This window comes from Lathyrus oleraceus, chromosome 3 (genome assembly GCF_024323335.1).
Source record: "Lathyrus oleraceus cultivar Zhongwan6 chromosome 3, CAAS_Psat_ZW6_1.0, whole genome shotgun sequence".
In the NCBI taxonomy this organism is placed as follows: Eukaryota; Viridiplantae; Streptophyta; class Magnoliopsida; order Fabales; family Fabaceae; genus Lathyrus; species Lathyrus oleraceus.
In genome coordinates this window covers 220,380,119-220,406,876 of record NC_066581.1, presented here as the reverse complement: position 1 = coordinate 220,406,876, position 26,758 = coordinate 220,380,119, and positions in this window count along the sequence as shown.

Below are 26,758 nucleotides of genomic sequence, written 5' to 3'. Positions count from 1 at the left end.
ATTTTATCTTCTGCCTATCATTTTTGGGACCTTGTTGGTGACACCTTTGTATATATGTTGCCATATCCACATACTTAACCCCATGACCATGAAAATTGATAGGGTAGTTCTTAACATATGTAGCTATCATTTGACTTTGGTCCCACTAATTTCCCATGTAATATCACTGTTTACCATTGGATTGAAGTTAGCATACATTTTATGACTTCATTTGATTGTGTTTTTACATGCTTTGTCATGTTGAATTAATTCCCATAGTTCCTTTTATCCAAATTGCTTGAAAATTGACGTGTGGCTTGTTGAATGTCCTCTGTTTAGGATACAATTTTTGTGGAATTTACTGTGTGGTTTTGATATTTTTTGTGATGTGATCTTGCTGGTTGCTCATATGTGGTTTAATATTGCATCTTTTACCTTCCATGTTGCATGAATTGAAATGTGTACATAGTTTGGATATGGGACCAATTGGGATCCCTTTGTATTTGATATAACTTGACTTTGATCATGAGTTGGTTGCTGTTTTAACATTTTTCCATCTTTTTGACCCTAGGCTAGTCCTAGTGGTCATGTTGCTTACATTTGAAGTTGATTGTGCCTTTTCAGGTTAAGAAGTTAAGGATTAAGGAAATTGTTCCACATCTTGGATTGTCTTATTTGACATTTGTGGACTAACCTATTTGTTTTGTAGGATGTTTGAACTTGGCTCATGTGAACCTTGTGCTATGCACACTATTGATTATGATTGAATATTGTTGATTATTGTATTGTTGTTTGATTTCGAATGGGAGGCTGATCATGTTGGATTGTTTTCAGGTACCCTTTAGTTGCTCAGTTCTCTTAAGAACTTGTGTTGCTTTGCTTAAATAGCAACTTGCATTGAGGTATAGAACCTTCTTCTTCATGTAGTCTGGAGACCCGGCTTGTTATTTGGCCGGGCAAATTGTCTGAAGTCCTCCTTAAGAGGCATTGATTGTGTATGTTTATATTTGTCCCAAGCAGGAAAAGTCCTCATTTGAGGCAATTGGTGGAAGGTAGGGATAAGTAATCTATCCCCCACTATTCAGTGAGTCTTCTCCTTGCTCCCATTACATGGTTGTAGCATTGGGATCCATACCCAAGATCTATAGAGTCTAATTGGGGAGAGAGTTCCATCTTTCTGAACTCCCCCACATTCTTATATTTACATGCTCTCTCGAATCTGAGATAGAAGCAATGAGGCACACCCCTCATATCCTTTCATCTGCTTCACCTGAGCCCCTCAATGGCCAGGTTAAGAGCGACACTTACCTATTACAGTGGACTTTCATAGTCAAACCCTTTTGATTGAGCCTCCTTGTTTGGCTATAGAGTGTGCTATCTGATTATTTGTGATTTATTACTCATTTGTACATGATTGCTTGCTTGCCTTAGTGCATTTACTATCATTCATTGCTCCTTGTAGCATGTCCATTATTTCATACCTATGTGATTTGTTTGCTTACCCATTGAGGAACCAGTTATAAGTCCCTGTGAGTTGGCATCTGTTCCCATGACATGGAAGGGGTAGAGTGTAAGACCTCATTGGACACTCATACCCATTGCCTAGTGCATTTATTTGTGTATGTGAGGATACCATTGTAAGTCCCTGTGATGTGGCATTGGTTTTCCTAGGATCATACTGTGGAGGTTAACATAAGTCCAGATAGATTGGCAGTTGACTTCCCGGTTTTGTTTTTTTGTTTTATTCTGATGGAGATTAGTGTAAGTCCATAGAGTGGCTTCTGATATCCTTACTTGTTTTAGGAGACAGGTATAAGACCATTGAGTGGCATCCAGTATCCGCTTTTATTGACTCTCGGCTGTTGCCATGTTCATTGCTCATTTGTAGCCTATTCCTAAGGACACACTTGAATCATCTCCTATATGATTTCAAGAGGTGAACCCTTCTAAGAAGTTTTACATATCATTCCATCTTTCATCCCATTGTGTCCTACCTTTTCACACATGTTTAAAAACTTGAAATAAGTGTTGTGCAAACATTCTCACCCCTTTTCAAATTAGAAACTTGGACCGTAAGTCCATGATTTTCCAAACTCCATTTTTTGTAAATACTTCTTTGAATCAATCTTAATCATACTTTGACTCCTTTTGTGAATAGTCCTAATCCATTAATTTCACTCATTCAAATGTTTTGGCTTTGTCCATTCTTGTTAATCTTTTCATGCATTAGCCATAGGTTTCAATTCTCATTGTGGTTGATGTAAACCTCACCCTATCCTTAGTGAGTCGACAATAAGACTTCCGTACTGAAAACAGGGTTAACCCCTCTAGTACGTCGAAGCTATCCTCGCATGGTGGATGTTGGTCTTGGTCGAGTTTTCTCCCATTGATAATGAAGAACCTTAAGTGCTATTGTTAAAAAATGAACTCACAAATGTTTTGGAAATCTTTTAGCCGAACTACGGCGTTTTGATCCTTACCTTTGATGGAAGGTACGTAGGCAACGGGTTCATCCGTTCGAACACAAAAATAATTAACATGTATATTCTTTCCTCATCATCCCAATCATGTTTGCACATCACTTATGTCATGACAAATAATAATTTTTCAACAACAAAGTGTGAAAAGGGCTCCCTAGGAGTACCTAGGACGCATTGGGTGCCTAACACCTTCCCATTGCGTAATTTACCCCTTACCCCGATCTCTGATCTTTTTATTGGTTTTCTACGAGTAAAACTTCTTAGGCTTTTGTTCGCTTTTTAGCCAGTCCTTTGGATAAATAAAAGTGCGGTGGCGACTCTATGTTATTGTATACTTTGCTTATGATTTAATTAATAGATCATATAGTAACGAATACACCGCTACAACAGCATTCAATAATCCTGTGTTAGCTAGTCCTGCAGTAACTACAATGTAGTCACATATACATGTCATGACATCAGTCAAGACATTAGTGTTTTACCATATAATGCAGCCAATTAAACACCTACAGGATTGTTCCAGGATGTCAGACCCGATGTCATGACATCTTATGCACAGAACATTCAGTGTGAATGTCTGGTGTTTTGTGATTGCGCAATTAATGACAATCTATGTATGATTGAATATCTGATTTGCAGGTGCATTCAATCATGGATTACAACCTGATTTACTTATTTTCTAAGGAGATCTAACCAGTTGTCATGAGAAGATTTAATTGGAAAATAGATTTAGGGTTTTCAAGATGTCCAAGCCCAGCTGAAAGCTTCTATAAAAAGGGACTTGGAAAACCTGTTTCAATACACAACAAATACTGAGCGAAATATAGAGAGAGAGCTAGGGTTTGTGTCTTGTTTAGTCGTGAGACTTGTAAGCCATTCAAGTCATCCTTTGATGATTGAATCGGTCTAATTTGTGGTTGTAATTTGTCACTCAAAGCTGTTAAGCAAGAGTGCGTGTCTACTTGATCAAAGCTGTTAAGTAAGATCAAGTGTGTCTCTTCTTGATCAAAATTGTTAAGCAAGATCAAGAGTGTGTCTACTTGATTGAAACTGTGAAGTAAAATCAAGTGTGTGTTATTGAAAAGTGTTTTCTTTTCTCAAGGGATTGTTGTTTAAAATCACAGGTGTGATTGTAGGGAAGTGAGTGGGTTCTCATATCTAAGAGTGCTTAGGTAGAAATTGCACGGGTAGAGATTAGGTGAGAAAGATTGTAACTTGTTGAAGTGTACGGAGAGTCTTTGAACTGATTCTATTTTAGTGAATTTCCTTCCTGGCTTGGTAGCCCCCAGATGTAGGTGAGTTGGACCGAACTGGGTTAACAATTGCTTGTGTCTCTTGCATTACTATTCTCTATCTTGATCCTATTTTCATTACTCAGATATTAGTGTCATGAGATTACCTTCGACATCTCATATCTGATACCAGAATTTCAATTGGTATCAGAGCAGGCATTCTGCTCTGGTTCTGGGTGAGATTTATGGACAATACTTTTTGGTACAATGGAGAGAGATGGAGGATCTGTTCACAGGCCACCAATTTTGGATGGATCTAACTAAGACTATTGGAAACCTCGAATGGTAGCTTTCCTAAAATCTCTTGATAACAAGGCTTGGAAGGCTGTGTTAACAGGCTGGGTACATCCTGTTATTACTAAAGAAGGAGAGGCCATAACTAATAAGAAACCTGAAGAACAATGGTCCAAGGAGGAGGATGATCTAGCCCTGGGAAACTCCAAAGCATTGAATGCAATATTCAATGGAGTAGACAAGAATATTTTCAGGTTGGTTAACAACTGTGAAGTGGCTAAAGGTGCCTGGGACATTCTCAAGAGCACTCACGAAGGCACCTCTAGAGTAAAGATGTCTAGACTACAGCTTCTCACCTCCAAGTTTGAAAATTTAAGGATGAAAGAAGATGAAAATATTCATGAATTTCATATGAGTATCCTTGAAATTGCTAATGCCTCAGGAGCCCTGGGAGAGAAGATGTCTGATGAAAAACTGGTAAGAAAAATACTCAGGTCACTCCCTAAGAGATTTACTATGAAGGTGACTGCCATAGAAGAGTCTCAAGACATCTCCAACATGAGGGTTGATGAGCTAATTAGTTCCCTCCAAACATTTGAGATGGGATTGAATGTTGGTCCTGAAAAGAAAACCAAAAGCATGGCCTTCATGTCAAACACAGAAGAGGAAAATTATCAGGATGGTGATGAAGATTTGGCCAATGAAGTGGCAATGCTGGGAAGACAATTCAACAGACTGTTGAAAAAGATGGATGTAAGATCCAAGGCTAATGTCAAGAACATCTCATCTGACATCAGTAAATCCAACAATGCTGGAAGAAGAGCAAGGTCAGATGATAAGCCCAAATAAGGAAAAGAAGTACAGTGTTATGAATGTGATGGGTATGGACACATTAGAACTGAATATGGAACCTACCTCAAAAAGCAGAAGATGAGTCTTGCTGCCACTTGGTCTGATGAAAGTGAAATAGAGGAAGCTGCAAATCTTGTGACTGCATTGACAAGAAGATGGGGTTCTGATGAAGACTCAAGTGATGATGAAGTAACCTTTGAAGAGTTGGCCTCTACCTACAGAAAGCCGTGTCACAAAAGTGTAGAGTTGTGTAAACAGGTTGAAAGCCAGAAGAAGGAGATAACTCAACTTGAGAATGAGAAGGTAGAACACTTGGAAACCATCTCCAAATTAAAAACAGAAGCAGTGGTTCTGAATGCCAAGCTAGATGAGAGTCAACAAGTTGAAAGCCAGAAGATAGTACAACTGGAGAATGAGAAGGCAAACCATGTGGAAACCATCTCCAAGTTAAAAACTGAAGCTATGTTCTTAAATTCAAAACTAGAAAAGATGACCAAGTACGTAAGGATGTTAAACAATGGATCTGACTCCTTAGATAAGATTCTCCAAACTGGACTAATAACAGGAGACAAATTTGGCATTGGGTATAATAAATCTAAGCCTGAGAGCAGTTACACTGGTTGCAAACCTCAAGCCAAACCTAAGTGCAGCCATAGTAAAAGCAAACCTGTGATGTCTCGTGATATGTCACAACATCAGAGGAGAAGACAACAGAAAGGGAAACACCAAAGATGGAAATGCCATTACTGTGGGAAATTTGGTCACCTGAAGCCCTTCTGCTATAAGATGTATGGTTATCCTAGCCCTGTTCATCATCAGACTCACTATCAACCCAGACCCAAACAGCACAGGCCTATCAACAAGAAGCAATGGGTTCCTAAGACTAATGTTACAAGTTTAATAGCCCACATTCCCCTCAGAGTCTTCGCCAAAGAAGAGTGGTATTTTGATAGTGGATGTTCCAGACACATGACTGGAAACATAGACCTGATAACTGATCTTCATCCTCATGCCATAAGCTATGTAACCTTTGGTGATGGAGCAAAGGGTGAAATCAAGGGAATAGGCAAGCTTGATTATCTTGGAGTGCCTAAACTTGATAATATCCTACTAGTTAAGGGCTTGACTGCAAATCTAATAAGCATCAGTCAACTATGTGATCAAGGTCTGAATGTTAACTTCACCAAAACTGAATGTCTGATTACTAATAAAGACAGTTGTAGCACCTCAAATTTGCACCTATCATTGTACATACATTCTCATATTAGGTCATAACATAACATGGTCCACTGCATAGCATTGCATTGTCCCTTTGCCTCAAGTGCAAGCCAGTCAAGAATTTAGGTCGAACTGATCAGGAGATCAGTCAACCAAGCAAGCAAGTGTGTTTCTCAAGGAGCCAAGGCCCTAGGTTTGGTCCAACATGTTCACATGACTTGGGGATCCATTTGAAGTGATTAAGTCAAAGATTGAAGGCTCAGAGGTCCTCAGTCCATGCACAATCAGTCAGAAACCCTAGAAAGTCAAACTTGGTCAACTGTGGTTGATTTTATGGTTTTGATGGATGGATTTGGTTTGAGAGAGTTTATTCATGTCCCAATAGGCCTCATATATCATGGCAAACAATATCATTGAAGAATTTGAAGCCAATTAGAAAATTTCCAAAAATAGAAACTGGACCTGTAATTTTAACTGCCAAAAATGGAAACTTCTTGAGCCTAAACTTGCATCATGATACAAGCTCCAAATGAATTTTTGCCCAACATGAAAGTTGAAGATCTTGTTCTCCCATTTCCAAAAAGTCCAAGAACACTCAATTCCCATGTATGGTTGGCAAGTTATGACTAATTCAATCTCAAACATTTGTGACCTTCAAAAGGCCATATCTCTCAAACCATTTGGCCAAATTTGGTGGGGTTTTTTCCTACAAGTCCTATTTGATCCCCTCTTTCCAAAAATGTATTCATCATTCATCAAAACTTCACCATTCAAAATGGCCTTTTTGAACTTGCCTTAATTAATTTCAAGTGAGTTGGAATTTTGACTTTTTCAAATAACCAATTTTATTCATTTTGGCCAATTGGAACTTGTTTGAAATGATTTTTGAAGCTTGCCCAAGGCCCAAACTCGGGCAGAACACACACCTCCATGTGCACTTGGTGAAAATTAGCAAAATTAGCAAAATGGTTCATTTGTGATAATCATGGTTAACACTCACTTAGCAGACTTAAAACAGAAGTATATAAACATTATTTCTGCCATTCCAACCCTAGGAGCAGCCTCATTACACACAGAAAATCATTTTCTCTCAAAAAACACTCACCTTGCATTTTGGAAATTTCTGCTCAAACCTTCAAAGAACACGACCCCTGCTCCCTCGTTCTTCATCTTGCCATCACTTTGGAAGCTGTTTGGAGCCCTGAATCTCGACTGTAACAGCATTTTCATGAACTGATTTTCCAAGCTCCAACAATGGCAGACTTCGATTTGTGCATGTTCAAAGGTTGTTGAGCCAAAGTCTCTCCTCCATTCAACTTTGGGAAGCTTGCTGGACATCTGTTTCACCTCAACACATCCAAACCATCACTGCTCCACTCTTTTCTTCAAAATCAAGTAAGTGTTCGAGTCTCACCATTTACCAAATTATGCCATGATTTAGATAGTTTATGCTTTGATGATTCCAATGAACCTTGAATTATTGAAAATGGTTAACTGTGCTGGGAGAAATCTGAGTTTAAAGTTTGTTGGTTATTATTGTTTTGCATGATTTCTTGATGGTTAGCTCGAATTAATGAATTTTGATGGTAGCATGTTGATATGCATTGCGTGCTGGTTACAATGATATGTCTATTGTTCGTTTCTGGGATAAATTGTTTTTCACGATGGTTGATGATGATGAACAGTAAAGCCAAAACCCTAATTCCATTTTGCCAGATTTGTGTGATCGTGTGTTGGTTTCGAATTTGTGTTTTGTTGCATGAATTCCCTGTTTCGTTGCCATGTCCAGTAGCCGTATGCCACGTCCCAGATCAATCCGCACCGTTTCATTAAACTCCCTCCATTATTACCAAAATGCCATCGGTGCATATTAAATCCATTAAATCATATTATTTGTTCATTATTTATTTCATTTTGATTCAACATCTTACAAAAATCACAATTCATTCATTTTAAACCCAAAATTCATGGAAATTTTTGCATTGTGTTCATCTTGATGTCTAGTATTTTATCATGATTTTTCCTGAATTTTTGCATGGTCGAATTTTAATTGGTATTAGGGTTTGTGACATGTATGCATATTTTGTACCCTTTGCCAAATCCTTTGTGAAATAGTCATGCATTATCCAATGGCCCTGAAATTTTTTGTACACAAACTAGACTCATCCATGGTTATTTTGATGTAGAGTTCATGAATTTATCTTATGTGGTGTGTGAGTTATGAATTTTTGAAGTAGGGTGTGACAATTTGTGTCACACCATTGATGTGCATCTTCATGATTTTTGATACCATGCTTCCTGACCTCCAATTGATGTGAAATTTTGCATGAACCTACTTTTATATGTCTAGTTCAATTGTGATTTTTCTTGGATTTATTTGTGCCATCTTCCAATTGTTTGAGATTTTTCTCCCCTGTCTAGTCAAATGTTGACTTTGTGTGACACATCTTGCCATTCCATTTGTGAAATTCTCATACTTTATTGGATGGTCATGAAATTTTACATGTGCATACTAGACATCTTAAGCTTTGCCATGGTGTTGATCCCATTCATTTATCATACACCATCTCTGATTTATGATTTTTCTAAGTCAATGCATGTTTGGTTGACTTCTTTGAGCATGTTCAAAATTGCTTTGACTTTCTGATTTTCATTGACTGCCTTCCACTGGTCCAAATGTGCTGAAATTTTATATGCATGTCATGTTATGGATTGTGATTGACCATGAATTATTTGATGATTTTTGGAATTGATTGTGTTTGCTTTTGAGCTAAGTCTTGCTGTTGACTTCTATGAGCTCTCATTTGCCATGCTTTGACTTCTTTTACTTATGAAATGATGATGATGCATGATATGAACTTGAAACCAATTGGGTTTGCTTCTTAAATGTTTGAATTTGATTTTGATTGGATATGGCTTGATGTTTTGACTTTCTCATTTATTTTTGACCCTAGGCTTGTCCTAGTGGTCCTGTGGCTTATAATTGAGTTCATGTTTCAGGTTAAGCTACAAGTGCTTCAAAGAAACTTTTGCAAGTTGATTGGGTTTATCTGTTTATCATGAGCTAACCTTTGTTTTGTAGGTGGCTTGACTCATATGATTTGGGTCTTGTGCTTTTGCACATTTGTCTGTTGATTTAACTGTTCATTCCTATTTCCTTTGCTTTAACTTGAGAATTGTGTACTGATCTGTTTGACTACTTCAGGTACCATTAGTTGCTTAGTTCTTTGAACTTGCTTTGCTTTGCTTTAATAGCAACTTGCTTTGAGGTATATCCCTTAATCTTCATGTAGTCTGGAAGACCTGGCCTGTTACTTGGCCAGGCAACTGTCTGAAGTCCTCCTTAAGAGGCAATGTTTGTGTATGTTTAAATCTTGTCCCTGTACATAGTCAAAGACCTCCTAAGTGAAGAGGCAATTGGCAGAACCAAGGGATAAGCAACCTATCCCCTGCTATTCTGTGTGTCTTCTGCTTTGCTCACACCACTGTGTTGATGCATTGCAGATACAAACCCAAGATCTTGTACAATTGTACAGTTGAGTCAGTATCAAATGTGTAGAAGGGTTCCCACTTTCTGAACCCACACATTCTTGTCTTGAGCTCTCCCTGACCAGGGATAAGAGCAATGAGGCACACCCCTCATCTCCTTTCATCTGCTTCACCTTAGCCCCTCAATGGCAAGGTTAAGAGCACCATTCACCCCATTCCAGAGGTTTGTTTGTTGAGGTTGATATGACCCCTCGACTAAAACCTAACCCATGTTTGAGCCCCCTTGTTGGTGTGTTTATTTTATGCTGTATGTGTTTGTGTGGTGTGATTATATCCCCTAGGTTTGCTAGACTCCGCGTAGTCTCGTTTGCATGTCAATTAAGGTAGCACGGTTCCTTCGTATAGGACTTCCTTTCTTGCTTGCGCTTTCCTAAAACACAAACAAACATTATCCCCTCTTAAGGATACGTTAACTCCTTCTACTACAGGTGAGTAAGTCTCCAAAGGTCGAGCATCAGGTAGATTGTGCAGTGACGTTGTCCACTTAAAAAACACAAACCAACGGTAATAGTTTAGCCGAACTACGGCAACTTTGATTCTCATGTTCAGATGAGATACATAGGCACGAGATGCGATGTCTTGTCGAGTTTGACTGACAACTAACACTATTTCTTTTCTCTCGCCCTCGTTGCGATTGAGACCTCCCCTTTCTCTTGCCCTAGTTGCAATCGAGACCCTTGCTTCCTGTGCAAGTTAGGTTAGGTGTGGCTTGCTTCCTGTGCAAGTCATGTTTAGGATAGGCTTGCTTCCTGTGCAAGTTAGCTAGAAACCTTAACTTAGGGACGACTTTGCATGACAACATCTAGGCTCGAGTCGTAGTCTCCCTAGTGTTGTGTCCCCCTCTGTTATCTGGTTAGGCTAGTCCTTTTTCCCTGCGTAGGGGAACTACGTCGCCCTGATCCTCATACCAGATGAGGTACGTAGGCAGGAGATGAGCTGATCTCTCCGGGCGCCCTTTTTTCTTTTTGTGTGTGTCGTTTGGCAGTTGCTAGGCTCGAGTGCCTGACTCCTTAGCAATTTGTCGTCTGTTTGTTTGAGTGTGTGCTTGACAGTTATAGGCTCGAGTCCCCGACTCCCTATTAACTTGTTGTGTTGTTGTGTGCTTGGAAGCTGATGTAAGACCATCGAGTGGCATTCGGGTTCCAGTGTGTGTGTTTTGGTTCGGATGCTGATGTAAGCCCAGTGATTGGCATTCAGGCTCCATGTTTGCCTTCGCCTGTGTTGGTTTGTGTGCGTGTCAGCCGAGCTACGAATGCTCTGATTCTCCTTCGTCCAAGGAGATACGTATGCATAGGATGCGATATCCTAGAGAGCATGTGTCGTTTCCCCAGTCCGAACTACTTCGACTCTGATGTCTATGCCTGATAGACTAAGTAGGCCCAGGATGCGATATCCTGCCGAGTCAGTTTCAGTCTTGTTTGTTTCCTTGTGTGTCTTTCGGCCAGTATGTGTGTGTGTTTGAGCAGCGTCTTAGCAACCATTTTCCTTTATATTGTGTGTGGATCCCGTCGAGTACGACGGATGCGTAGGGGTGCTAATACCTTCCCTTCGCATAACCGACTCCCGATCCCATTCTCTTTGGTCGCGAGACCATGTTCTTTCCAGGTTTACTCTGAGCGTTTCCTTTCCCTCTTTTGGGATAAATAACGCACGGTGGCGGCTCTGTTGTTCTTCTTTTCCCGCCGGTTTTTCGCGTAATGCGACAGCTGGCGACTCTGCTGGGGACAAAGAAGTTGACCTCTTGCTGGTCCATCTTCCCTAAGCGAGTCTCTCCTAGCGCTCTCTAGGTTAGGGCTTTGGTTGCTATCTGCTGTTACTTATTGCATTCATGTTATTTATTGTTTGCATTTATTGTTTGCATTTATGTTTGCATGCATCATACTGTCATTGAGTTGTCTCCTGTGCAAGTGGTTCCTCTGTTTTGGGGTGGGTGTTCTGAGTGAGGCCCAATACCCAGGCCTGAGTATACACCTAGGATTAGCGTGGTCTCACGTCTCTTCACATGTTGTACGACATGATGCGGAGACATGTCACCACAGCCGGACGAGGTTCATTTGAGAGAGTCCTGCCGGGTGGAGTTATTCCGCTTAGGTCGGATTATCTCTTTTGGGCTATTGACTTCGGTGACCGTTCATTTCCCGGATCTTTGGTTTAGACGATCTCAGGAGAACTACAATGGCACACCCGAAAGGGCAAACCCATTGAGTATCTTTGCATGATTGTCGAGACCATCGTCCGCCTTAGGATGACCTTGTTAGAATTCACCTGTGAGGGGAGGGTTTTGATCTCTACAGATACGGTTTCTGCCAGTGGTGCTGTGATGGTGACTTTGGTTCAGCCAAATTTATGGACATTTATTTCTGGGACGCCGGAGTTCTGTCCGTGGTTTATCAGCGGGTTCCGTTTATTTCGGATCCCCGGGTTGAATTTGAGAGTACCGATTCAGAGGATCTGGCTGTCATCCGTTCAGTGGATGTTCCTGTGATAGTAATGTAATCTCCGGTTCCGTTTATTTCGGAACTCCCCAAGTCGGATTTATGGTGATTTAGTCCCGTTGACTGTGACTGGTCCAGAGATTTGATGGGTCTTCAGATGACTTGGTGGCACAGTGACCTGCATTCATGCATTTGCATCTTATCATTTTGCATTCATCTGCATTCAAATCATGCCGGTCCATACTCAGGGTCCTTTTTTATTTTAATTAATTGAAACTCAGGTTGAGAGACATCCAGATGTCAGAATGTTGTTGATAAAATTTTATTTGTCTCGATGAAACCGGAATCAAAGGACAGAATTTTCCTGGTATGGATAGACATTGCATGCGTGAGTCATACTAACATTTTTGCTGTTTTGTAGGTGTCATTGACTAATTGGTGCGCATAGCTCTTCCGTTCAAGTAGCCCAGACTAATGGATCCTCCCAACGCTGATATCTTCGAGTTGAAAGAAATGATAGGGGAGTTGTTCAAAGCCGTGCAGGGGCTCGCCTGGGGGCAGAAGGCGATTGCTGAGAGGTTGGATAGGATTGAAAGCTGGGTGACAAAGGAGAAAGTTCAGGGGGGTGTTCCGTCATCTGTGGTACAGAAATCCTCTGGCGGTAGTCAGCTTAAGAAGGTCGAATCAGGTGGTATGCCTGTCCGAAAAGAGCGTGGTAAAGATCGTTATTACCCTTATGCTACCACTGTATCCACTCCTGTCAGCAAATCACCTGTTCAACAGCAACAACTGCCACCTCAACAGAAGACACCGAGAGCTGAAAGCCAGGTGAAGAAGAAGAAAGAGGATCGTCAGTTTGAGGAACCACCCGTGACTTACGCCCTTCTGTTCCAAAGGTTGATGGATCTTGCTTTAGTACGGCCAAGGATATTGATTCCCATAGAACAGCAGAAGAGGCCACCAAACTATGATGAGAATGCCAAGTGCGAGTTTCACTCTGGGGCACCCGGACACAACATTGAGGGCTGTAGAGCTTTTAAGCATGTCGTCCAGGACATGGTGGACTCCGAGACCATTAACTTGGCCCAGGTTATGAAGGGGGATGTCAACCCTGTGCCCAGAAAGGGTCCTATAAAAGTCAAGATGGTGAAGAAGGCCAAGAAAGGATTGGAGATGACTGAGGAGGATCAGCTAAAGGTTTCAATGGCTGTGGTCCCAAAACCTCTGGAGCAGGATGGAGTTTTCCCTGTTAGTGATAATTCTTGTGCGACCGTCATCATAGAGGGAAGTGTATTGATGAAAGACACGACCCAGAAGATGAAGGAAGTAGAAATGAACGATATAAGGTGTGGAGCACCCCGTCTGGCAGTTGAAACCGTCCAGGTAAAGAAGGCCCTTGTTGCTGAGAAAGAGAAGAAGTTGTCCATTTCTTCTTATAAACAAGCTCTGGAAGTGGTGAAAAACAAAGAGGCGCAAGGCTGGGGAAGGATCATTGACATCGTGATAAAAGCAGACATGTTTGGGGTCGGTTATCAGCCGGGTCAAGAGTCGTCTAGACCAAATAGAGGATGTTGCCCACCATACACCTTCGTCAGTGCAGGGATGTTGGATCCTGGTCATGCCCGTTCAGTGGGTGAAGATGTTGACAGCGACCGCGAGCTTGAGGCGTGGATAAAGTCGTGCGTGCCAGGCGATTGGAGGGCCTCCAAAATCATCACTGTCGCTCATCCGGAAGTGTAGTATTTCTGTGTTTTAATTTTGTTTGCATGAAAGCCATACGTTTTGCCCGAAACGTAATGGTCCATTGTAAGGGCCACCTCATGTGTTTCATTTTGCAACATTTTGCATCAGTAATAAATGGATGTTTTTATAATTAAAAGCAGTGTTCCTTGTTTTTCGCTTATTTTTGCAGTTTTAAAAATAAAAAAAATGGCAATGTTTTTTCGTTCTATTTCCTTTTGAATTTGCCTCACCTCGCAAGTAATTACTTTCCTGATCTCATCGATAACAATTCGGTTACACCTCTGTATGACTTCGACAATCCGATCTATCAGGCCGAAGAAGAAGGCGAAGAAGATTGTGATCTGCTGGGATTAGCCAGGTTGTCGAAGCAAGAGGAGAAGGTGATTCAACAGCACGAGGAGTGACTCAAAATTGTTTCCAAACACCGCCGAGGTCAGAAATTGGAAGTTGAGGCCGCTTCAGAGGCAAGTCAAGAGCAGGATGGTAGCCCTTTTGAAAGAGCAAGTTGATATGTGTGCCTGGTTGTATCTAGATACACCACGGTGGGATACCTTTGTTTTGAGGCATAGGCTACCATCAAAAGGAGATTGTGCAGAGGCTGAGGCCAACAAAGGAGGAGAAAGAGAGAAGGTGTGAATAGACTATCAAGATGCGAGCAGAGCTAATCTGAAAGATGGATTCCCGGTACATCACAATGAGGTATTGGTTGATTATATAGCTCAGGTCTCAGTGTTTATCTTCATGGATGACTTCCTGGCCAAGATCAGGTTTGAATTGTTGCCAGATGATATGAAGTAAACCAGGTCCCTCACACAAGGGGCACCTTCTTGTTCTAAGGAGATGTCGTTCAGTATCAAGAAGGCCGGTGCCAAGTATCAGAAGTCTAGGGTGACTTTGTTTCATGATATGATTCATCGTGAAAGCAAATGCCATGTCGATGACATGATGGCAAAGTCCCAAGCAGAAGAGGGGCATCCGATGGATCAAGTTGTTTGACAGGTAGAGATAACTCATACTGTTGAGTTCGAATTAGCGCACTTAGGGAGTGCTGTCCAGCAAGCTGCCGAGGCATGTTGTAAATCAGAGGAATCGAGGTCGATCCTGCAAAAAAAAAAAAAAAAAAAAAGAGTGGCAGGAACCTCTGAAGAAACGACTGTTAATCCGGTACTCGACAGCCCTCGAGAGGTCTATGAGGTGCGTACTAAGTCAGCATGACTAGTCTTGTCGAAAAGAGTATGCAATTTACCTAAGCAAAAAGTTTATTGACGGTGAAACAATACACTCACTGTTCGAAAAAACTTGATGTACTTTGGCATAGGCTGCTCGCCGACTGAGACAGTATGCTGATTCATACCATCTCGTGGATATCCAAAATGGATTTGGTTAGGTATGTGTTTGAAAAGCTAGTAGCAATCCATGGAAGGTTCTCAACCAAGGAAGTTTGAGGTCCCTGATGAGGGCATCTCGAGGTACTCAAATCGAAAGATTGAGAGTGACCGATCCCGGAGGAGGGGCCTGGCCCTGAATCCGAACGGATTCCGATGTCTGATGGGGAACTTAAAGTGAATGAGGTAGTGCTTCCCGAATCACAGTTGGTTGCACCAACAATGGTGGCTGAACATAAAGTCTGTATCCTGGATATCGAACCTTGGGATGTGCATCTACTTGGGGCAGTGACTTCCTCGCAGATATATGAGAAATCAGAGAAGACTGAATGGATAAGGACTCAGAATGACATGTTGAGTCCAACTGAGGAAAGAGGGCTGACAGTTACTTGTCATGGGGCGTTGTACCCAGTGAATGAAGCGTATTGTTGACTGAGAAGTGCGACCTCGAGCGTACCACGTGGAAGAATTGGTTGAAAAGGATCCTTCCTCCTCAAGACGATCGTGGGGCAAATGGATAAACAGTTATGAGTGTCTCATTCGTGGTCAAGAAGGTTTTCTCAGACCAGGCCATGTTGTTGATGACCACGGATGACGACGATTTCCATCCACTATGAGTGCGGACGCAGTTAGAAAATACTTCGTGAAGGAGACCCGCTGGACAAAAAGAATAAAGAGTCCAGGCAAAAATGGGCATCCCGGCGAACCAAGAAAAAAGAGAAAGGTTCGGGCAAAAATTAGGGATATAAAAGAAAAGAACTGTACACCCGGCAAGTTGAAAACCCGCGAGGGCGAATTGGGCAAAAAAGGGTATCCCGGTGGACTAAAACCCGAAAGGGAGGTCCAGGCAAAAGAGGGAATGAAACGAACAACTGCGTCCAGCATGATCGTTTGTGCTCATGATGACTTGGATAATCTCCGACAGAGACCGATCGGAAGCGTCTCGTTCAGAAGACAGAAAGTGCGGAAAGTCTCGAGGACATATGAGGTGTAACCGAGTTAGAACCCGATGAGATCACGGTTCCGCATTGCCAATAGGATAGATTTTTTCCTTTGTGCGCAATCACCTCTTTCCAGGGTTTGTTTCTTGTGTGTTGCTCGATTCTGAGCCATCTTTTTGTTTCAGTCAATAAAGTGTGTGTTCGGTCAAATAGTTTTGTTTTTGTTTTCATTACCGCTTTGATTACGAAAACATCCGTTCGTTTTGATAAAGAATACTTGCATTTTGAAACATAGAGGTCCTTTCCGATGCATGCTTGTGAGATTAAAATTTGGAAATCTTACTCGGAAGTTTTGAGTGACCTAAGTGTTGAAATATTGAAACACCTAAAGGCATACCTGGGGCACGCTTTTATCTGACGATTTCTGATGCAGGTGCTGTTAGATATTTTCATTCACTTACCGGTGGTACTGTGAACCCCTGTTGACAAAAATCCCGGCAGAGCCTGATCAGGGGCAAGGGATAGTTGAATGGTGAAAAGACAGTGAAGGATTACGACGACAGTCCTGGAAAGTTAATCAAGAAGACTCTTCAAAGTCTGATGATTGGAAAGTTTGTATACCAGGAGTTCGATCCCCGTGGAGTACGGACGAGATTGGGAACATAAGATGATGGAGCACAAAAGTCCAGAAGCGTCTGGGAGTTCGTAAAAGAGGAAAGCCGACACTATGGGTGGACGATGGATGCCGCTGTTCGGCAACTCGACAGGTGTTCCGTGTCTAATAAGCTGTATTTCCCTAGTAGGTGTGAGAGCTTTACCTCCATAACAGATTCGAGATCAGTGTCTCCTCAGCAAGCCTGAAAGTTGCCGTATCCCCAGCGGAGTTGTGATTGTTTTCCAAGTCTGAAGCTGTCTTCCCAGCAGAGGTTGTATTGACAGTTTTTCCCCAGCAAAGGTTTGTCTTTCCCCAGCAGGATGGAAGTTGACATGGTTATAGATCCCCAACACAGTTTCTGGAGTTCCCCGGTGTGGTCTCTGGAGGAGACGTGTGTTTATACATTCATCATTTAGATAAGCATAACATATTGCATCATTAATGCATAGCATTTCCATGATCATGGGGGCATTGTGTAAAACAGAAAAAAAACTCATGCATCAACATTGCAAACATATCCATTAGCCCTAGGCCGTGGTGACCAGTCGAGTTTGGGTTGTTGGAAAGAGTTTAGCATCGCGCCATTGGATCGGTTTCAGAATTGGGTTCATCAGCATGGTTGAGAGGTTGGTGTTTTCCCAACAAGTGATTCCTCAGTCGAGTGGGTATCCCCAGCAGTGTTACTCCCCAATTGTTAGCGTCTTGCCAGCTTGGGTCTTTTCCCTTAGCAGAAGTGGGTGTGTCTGATCTCTCCATGTAGAGCCAACCCCTTAAGCAGAAAGTGTCTATCCTTTCCTGCCATTTCCCCACTGAGATACATCCTCGTGGATGACGGTTGTTTCCGTTCCCTCCCAACACACATTGGGATGGGTTTTCCCTATTGAGTTCTTTCCTCATTAGGATGAGTCTTGTTTCAGTCTGCCTTTTTTGGATCGATCCTGAATTGGCTTCCTGTTGGCTGTCTCCTGTGCTTCCCTGGGGCATAAATGAATAGTCGCTCACTAACCGGCACTCATTCATCTTATCCTCAGCGGAATTTGGTGGCCTCTACCTACAAACCGGTAGTTGTAAGTCCTATATTTGTGGTTTTCTACCCACTAGCTGGTAGTTGTAAAATCCCACTTTCATCCCCTTAGTGGAGTTAACCCTGTGTGCTCATCCTATCAATGACTGGTTACTTTTCCGTGGTTTTCTGCCTACAAACCGGTAGATGTAATCCCCTCTTTGCGGTATTGATATTCTTTCCCCTTTGGATACTTGCTTTGATCAAGCAGTATTGTCCCCATTGGGTCTGCCCTTTCTTTTTGGATACTTGCTCCGAGTTAGCAACTTTATCCTCTTTTGATTGGTCATCTTTGCATACCTAATCCTGGTACCGATACCTTTCTTGTCGGTCGATTATTCATTTAACAACCTACAACCCGGTTATGGATAATCTTCCATGCGAGGTTATTATCTACGTTTTGACGGCTATAGATAATATATCTCATGCACTCTTTGGTCAATCTTTCGATTGTTATCTCCAGCAGAGTAAGATTCGTATTCCTTGTGGAATCGAATGTTCATCCTTTAACAAGTTTGCTTTCGCTCTCTTCAGGATGTTTTCGGTCGTTTATCCATTTAACAACCTACAACCCGATTATGGATAAGCTTCCATGCGAGTGTATTATCTACGTTTTGACGGCTATAGATAATATGTCTCATGTTTTTTCCGGTATTCAGACCGAAGGAGTTTCCGACGATCAGGTCGATGTACTCATGGCACTCAGGCCAATTTTCCGGTATTCAGACCGAAGGAGTTTCCGACGATCAGGTCGATGTACTCATGGCACTCATGCCAATTTTCCAGTATTCAGACCGAAGGAGTTTCCGACGATCAGGTCGATGTACTCATGGCACTCAGGCCAATTTTCCGGTATTCAGACCGAAGTGGCGTTCAGGCCAATTTCCGATTTTCAAATCGAAGAAGTATTCCTCCTCTCCGTTGGTGTCGATAAACGTCGAGTTTTTCCCAATCATCCGTTGATGATTTGGTTGTGTTCACTCTCCCCAGTAGAGTTTCCTCCTCTCCGTTGGTGTCGATAAACGTCGAGTTTTTCCTATTCATCCGATGATGTCTAGTTGTACCCCTCTCCATGCAGAGTTACCTCTCCGTTGGTTTCGATAAACGTCGAGTTTTTCCTATTCGTCCTATGACGTCTAGTTGTACCTGTCCCCATGTGGATTTACCTCTCCGTTGGTCTTGGTAAATGTCGAGTTTTTCCTATTCGTCCTATGACGTCTAGTTGTACCTGTCCCCATGTGGATTTACCTCTCCGTTGGTCTTGGTAAACGTTGAGTTTTTCCCATTTCGTCCGCTGACGTATGGTTGTATATCTCTTTCCATTCATCCAATGATGATTGGTTACCTCTCCGTTGGTCTTGGTAAACGTTGAGTTTTTCCCATTTCGTCCGTTGACGTATGGTTGCATCTTTTCCAGTCATTCATTAATGTCTGGTTACCTCTCCGTTGGTCTTGGTAAACGTTGAGTTTTTCCTAGTTGTCCGTTGGCATCTAGTTGTGATTTCTTTTCCCATTCATCATCGTTGCGATGTCTGGATGTGGCCGTACCCTTTGAAAACAAACAAAAAATACCCAGTAATAAATATCAAATCCCGGTGGACGTTTCCATTGGTGGATCCCCGTTTGTGCAAATTCTACGGTTCTTAGTATTCAATCCCTGTTTACCCTGAAAGTCTGACAGCCGTTGCTATCATCCGTTCGGGTTCCCAGCTGATTGAATAGGGGCAGCTGTAGCACCTCAAATTTGCACCTATCATTGTACATACATTCTCATATTAGGTCATAACATAACATGGTCCACTGCATAGCATTGCATTGTCCCTTTGCCTCAAGTGCAAGCCAGTCAAGAATTTAGGTCGAACTGATCAGGAGATCAGTCAACCAAGCAAGCAAGTGTGTTTCTCAAGGAGCCAAGGCCCTAGGTTTGGTCCAACATGTTCACATGACTTGGGGATCCATTTGAAGTGATTAAGTCAAAGATTGAAGGCTCAGAGGTCCTCAGTCCATGCACAATCAGTCAGAAACCCTAGAAAGTCAAACTTGGTCAACTGTGGTTGATTTTATGGTTTTGATGGATGGATTTGGTTTGAGAGAGTTTATTCATGTCCCAATAGGCCTCATATATCATGGCAAACAATATCATTGAAGAATTTGAAGCCAATCAGAAAATTTCCAAAAATAGAAACTGGACCTGTAATTTTAACTGCCAAAAATGGAAACTTCTTGAGCCTAAACTTGCATCATGATACAAGCTCCAAATGAATTTTTGCCCAACATGAAAGTTGAAGATCTTGTTCTCCCATTTCCAAAAAGTCCAAGAACACTCAATTCCCATGTATGGTTGGCAAGTTATGACTAATTCAATCTCAAAAATTTGTGACCTTCAAAAGGCCATATCTCTCAAACCATTTGGCCAAATTTGGTGGGGTTTTTTCCTACAAGTCCTATTTGATCCCCTCTTTCTAAAAATGTATTCATCATTCATCAAAACTTCACCATTCAAAATGGCCTTTTTGAACTTGCCTTAATTAATTTCAAGTGAGTTGGAATTTTGACTTTTTCAAATAACCAATTTTATTCATTTTGGCCAATTGGAACTTGTTTGAAATGATTTTTGAAGCTTGCCCAAGGCCCAAACTCGGGCAGAACACACACCTCCATGTGCACTTGGTGAAAATTAGCAAAATTAGCAAAATGGTTCATTTGTGATAATCATGGTTAACACTCACTTAGCAGACTTAAAACAGAAGTATATAAACATTATTTCTGCCATTCCAACCCTAGGAGCAGCCTCATTACACACAGAAAATCATTTTCTCTCAAAAAACACTCACCTTGCATTTTGGAAATTTCTGCTCAAACCTTCAAAGAACACGACCCCTGCTCCCTCGTTCTTCATCTTGCCATCACTTTGGAAGCTGTTTGGAGCCCTGAATCTCGACTGTAACAGCATTTTCATGAACTGATTTTCCAAGCTCCAACAATGGCAGACTTCGATTTGTGCATGTTCAAAGGTTGTTGAGCCAAAGTCTCTCCTCCATTCAACTTTGGGAAGCTTGCTGGACATCTGTTTCACCTCAACACATCCAAACCATCACTGCTCCACTCTTTTCTTCAAAATCAAGTAAGTGTTCGAGTCTCACCATTTACCAAATTATGCCATGATTTAGATAGTTTATGCTTTGATGATTCCAATGAACCTTGAATTATTGAAAATGGTTAACTGTGCTGGGAGAAATCTGAGTTTAAAGTTTGTTGGTTATTATTGTTTTGCATGATTTCTTGATGGTTAGCTCGAATTAATGAATTTTGATGGTAGCATGTTGATATGCATTGCGTGCTGGTTACAATGATATGTCTATTGTTCGTTTCTGGGATAAATTGTTTTTCACGATGGTTGATGATGATGAACAGTAAAGCCAAAACCCTAATTCCATTTTGCCAGATTTGTGTGATCGTGTGTTGGTTTCGAATTTGTGTTTTGTTGCATGAATTCCCTGTTTCGTTGCCATGTCCAGTAGCCGTATGCCACGTCCCAGATCAATCCGCACCGTTTCATTAAACTCCCTCCATTATTACCAAAATGCCATCGGTGCATATTAAATCCATTAAATCATATTATTTGTTCATTATTTATTTCATTTTGATTCAACATCTTACAAAAATCACAATTCATTCATTTTAAACCCAAAATTCATGGAAATTTCTGCATTGTGTTCATCTTGATGTCTAGTATTTTATCATGATTTTTCCTGAATTTTTGCATGGTCGAATTTTAATTGGTATTAGGGTTTGTGACATGTATGCATATTTTGTACCCTTTGCCAAATCCTTTGTGAAATAGTCATGCATTATCCAATGGCCCTGAAATTTTTTGTACACAAACTAGACTCATCCATGGTTATTTTGATGTAGAGTTCATGAATTTATCTTATGTGGTGTGTGAGTTATGAATTTTTGAAGTAGGGTGTGACAATTTGTGTCACACCATTGATGTGCATCTTCATGATTTTTGATGCCATGCTTCCTGACCTCCAATTGATGTGAAATTTTGCATGAACCTATTTTTATATGTCTAGTTCAATTTTGATTTTTCTTGGATTTATTTGTGCCATCTTCCAATTGTTTGAGATTTTTCTCCCCTGTCTAGTCAAATGTTGACTTTGTGTGACACATCTTGCCATTCCATTTGTGAAATTCTCATACTTTATTGGATGGTCATGAAATTTTACATGTGCATACTAGACATCTTAAGCTTTGCCATGGTGTTGATCCCATTCATTTATCATACACCATCTCTGATTTATGATTTTTCTAAGTCAATGCATGTTTGGTTGACTTCTTTGAGCATGTTCAAAATTGCTTTGACTTTCTGATTTTCATTGACTGCCTTCCACTGGTCCAAATGTGCTGAAATTTTATATGCATGTCATGTTATGGATTGTGATTGACCATGAATTATTTTATGATTTTTGGAATTGATTGTGTTTGCTTTTGAGCTAAGTCTTGCTGTTGACTTCTATGAGCTCTCATTTGCCATGCTTTGACTTCTTTTACTTATGAAATGATGATGATGCATGATATGAACTTGAAACCAATTGGGTTTGCTTCTTAAATGTTTGAATTTGATTTTGATTGGATATGGCTTGATGTTTTGACTTTCTCATTTATTTTTGACCCTAGGCTTGTCCTAGTGGTCCTGTGGCTTATAATTGAGTTCATGTTTCAGGTTAAGCTACAAGTGCTTCAAAGAAACTTTTGCAAGTTGATTGGGTTTATCTGTTTATCATGAGCTAACCTTTGTTTTGTAGGTGGCTTGACTCATATGATTTGGGTCTTGTGCTTTTGCACATTTGTCTGTTGATTTAACTGTTCATTCCTATTTCCTTTGCTTTAACTTGAGAATTGTGTACTGATCTGTTTGACTACTTCAGGTACCATTAGTTGCTTAGTTCTTTGAACTTGCTTTGCTTTGCTTTAATAGCAACTTGCTTTGAGGTATATCCCTTAATCTTCATGTAGTCTGGAAGACCTGGCCTGTTACTTGGCCAGGCAACTGTCTGAAGTCCTCCTTAAGAGGCAATGTTTGTGTATGTTTAAATCTTGTCCCTGTACATAGTCAAAGACCTCCTAAGTGAAGAGGCAATTGGCAGAACCAAGGGATAAGCAACCTATCCCCTGCTATTCTGTGTGTCTTCTGCTTTGCTCACACCACTGTGTTGATGCATTGCAGATACAAACCCAAGATCTTGTACAATTGTACAGTTGAGTCAGTATCAAATGTGTAGAAGGGTTCCCACTTTCTGAACCCACACATTCTTGTCTTGAGCTCTCCCTGACCAGGGATAAGAGCAATGAGGCACACCCCTCATCTCCTTTCATCTGCTTCACCTTAGCCCCTCAATGGCAAGGTTAAGAGCACCATTCACCCCATTCCAGAGGTTTGTTTGTTGAGGTTGATATGACCCCTCGACTAAAACCTAACCCATGTTTGAGCCCCCTTGTTGGTGTGTTTATTTTATGCTGTATGTGTTTGTGTGGTGTGATTATATCCCCTAGGTTTGCTAGACTCCGCGTAGTCTCGTTTGCATGTCAATTAAGGTAGCACGGTTCCTTCGTATAGGACTTCCTTTCTTGCTTGCGCTTTCCTAAAACACAAACAAACATTATCCCCTCTTAAGGATACGTTAACTCCTTCTACTACAGGTGAGTAAGTCTCCAAAGGTCGAGCATCAGGTAGATTGTGCAGTGACGTTGTCCACTTAAAAAACACAAACCAACGGTAATAGTTTAGCCGAACTACGGCAACTTTGATTCTCATGTTCAGATGAGATACATAGGCACGAGATGCGATGTCTTGTCGAGTTTGACTGACAACTAACACTATTTCTTTTCTCTCGCCCTCGTTGCGATTGAGACCTCCCCTTTCTCTTGCCCTAGTTGCAATCGAGACCCTTGCTTCCTGTGCAAGTTAGGTTAGGTGTGGCTTGCTTCCTGTGCAAGTCATGTTTAGGATAGGCTTGCTTCCTGTGCAAGTTAGCTAGAAACCTTAACTTAGGGACGACTTTGCATGACAACATCTAGGCTCGAGTCGTAGTCTCCCTAGTGTTGTGTCCCCCTCTGTTATCTGGTTAGGCTAGTCCTTTTTCCCTGCGTAGGGGAACTACGTCGCCCTGATCCTCATACCAGATGAGGTACGTAGGCAGGAGATGAGCTGATCTCTCCGGGCGCCCTTTTTTCTTTTTGTGTGTGTCGTTTGGCAGTTGCTAGGCTCGAGTGCCTGACTCCTTAGCAATTTGTCGTCTGTTTGTTTGAGTGTGTGCTTGACAGTTATAGGCTCGAGTCCCCGACTCCCTATTAACTTGTTGTGTTGTTGTGTGCTTGGAAGCTGATGTAAGACCATCGAGTGGCATTCGGGTTCCAGTGTGTGTGTTTTGGTTCGGATGCTGATGTAAGCCCAGTGATTGGCATTCAGGCTCCATGTTTGCCTTCGCCTGTGTTGGTTTGTGTGCGTGTCAGCCGAGCTACGAATGCTCTGATTCTCCTTCGTCCAAGGAGATACGTATGCATAGGATGCGATATCCTAGCGAGCATGTGTCGTTTCCCCAGTCCGAACTACTTCGACTCTGATGTCTATGCCTGATAGACTAAGTAGGCCCAGGATGCGATATCCTGCCGAGTCAGTTTCAGTCTTGTTTGTTTCCTTGTGTGTCTTTCGGCCAGTATGTGTGTGTGTTTGAGCAGCGTCTTAGCAACCATTTTCCTTTCTATTGTGCGTGGATCCCGTCGAGTACGACGGATGCGTAGGGGTGCTAATACCTTCCCTTCGCATAACCGACTCCCGATCCCATTCTCTTTGGTCGCGAGACCATGTTCTTTCCAGGTTTACTCTGAGCGTTTCCTTTCCCTCTTTTGGGATAAATAACGCACGGTGGCGGCTCTGTTGTTCTTCTTTTCCCGCCGGTTTTTCGCGTAATGCGACAACAGTGAAGTGATCATGAAAGGAATTAGGACCAAAGACAATTGTTACATGTGGAACTCTCAGATTGGTTATTCCTCAAAGTGTACCTATGCCAAAGGAATGAAGATGAGTATATCTGCTAGAGGGACTCTCAAGAGTGATGAAAGGCAAGTCTGTGGGAAATGTCAGACAAGGATGTCACACTAGGAGCTCAGATTTAACATCACTTTCAAAGAAGAAAAGCTCATGATGGCTCAAATAGATAGGAGGCTGGATCAGATGGGTGAATATGTTACTAGTCACATGCTGTCTGAAGTTGGAAAGAGCCTTGTTGGACTTGGGCTACAAGTCAAGTAAATAGAAGGGCCTATGCATCTATCTCAAAGCAAAAGTGCCAAGAGCAATGTTGAGAAGATCAAGATGGAGAGTGAAAGGACACCTGCTCCTAAACATTTGAGAGATGAAAATGGTGTTTATGTTAAAGATATAGCAGATGGTAGCAGTTGTTCTCAACAGGGTTGGTTGAAACTACTAATGATTGCATACAATGTCACACACGATGTCATGACATTGTATTATGACAACCTGAATGCTACAACTATGTCCAAAAATTCTATTCAGCATAGTTGGACCAAGCACATTATTTGCTGTCATCACTCCATTAGAAAATTTGTGGAAGACAGATTCATAGCTCTAAAGCATGAAATGCAATCAGCTGACAAGTTTGCAAGGGATTTGAGTGATAATAAAATTGAATATGTAAGAGGGAAATTAGGGATTTGGATTCTTGAGAAATTATGGCAATTAATGTGGAGTGGAAAAGGTAACAAAAATATTGTTTGCCCAATTAAAAGAAAGAGCCACATTAATGATGAATCATTCCCTAACATTGGAAATAGTATCCATGCCATTTGCACACGCTACCTGAGCACAACTCTTTCCGTCTTCATCAAACTACTCAGAGAACCTCTGCTAGGGCAAAGAAATTTCTTTCAAAAGTTCAACAACATGTCTCAACATCCATCATCCTTAGGATCAAAACCCACTCATCATGCAAGGACTCCCTCCATGGAGTTTCTAGATGAAGACGTGCTGGATGTTACTCCTCTCTATGTGATCCCAGGTGACGCCCCAGGACCTTCTTCCATGGCTGGAAGTAAGCAAGGTAACATTTTTGATAAATCTCCTCATCAAGAGAACATGCACTATATTGATCGTACCATTAGGAACCCAGTTACTAGGATTCTGAATGAAGGGCATGCAGTCAAGGGTGTCTCTACCCCTCTGTCCATAAGAGACCCCTCTCCTGAGGTGGAACCCCAAGCTGAGAAAGATGATGACTCATCTAGATCAGAGAAAGAAGGGGCTACTGAAGGATTATGTTCTCTAGGTAAAAACATACCTAGTAAGAATCTAGTAGATAGTTCTCATGAGCCTGCTGATAATGTTGTTAATCTGGAGGAAGAGAGTTCAGAGGAAGAGGATGACTCCTTGGTTCATCTTGTGAAACCAAGTGTAGCTAAGAAACTGAGGACCAGAAAAGGGAAGACTATGGCTGAAATGAGGATAGCAAGAAGAGAGAAAAAGGTTGCTGGTGTAAGACCCTCCAAGTCTTAGAGTAAAGTTGAGGTTAGGAAGAGGAAAGAAAGAGAGACTTCTGAATTTGAAGAGGATGTCGAAGACGATGTCCCAGACATCTGCCTTGCAAAAAGGCAGGCTGTTAAGAAGTCTCCAGGCAAAGTTGTAGCTGTGCACTTAGATAACATCTCTTTTCACTTAGAAGATGGTGCTGCAAAATTGAAGTTTGTCATTCAGAGGAGGGTAGCGGTTGAAAGAGAGCTGGGAAAAGAGGTTGTTGAGGTGAAGGAAGTCATGAATTTGATCAAGAATGCTGGATTGATGAAGACTGTGGTTGCTCTACCCCAATGTTATGAGGGGTTGGTAAAATAATTTGTGGTGAATATCCCTAAG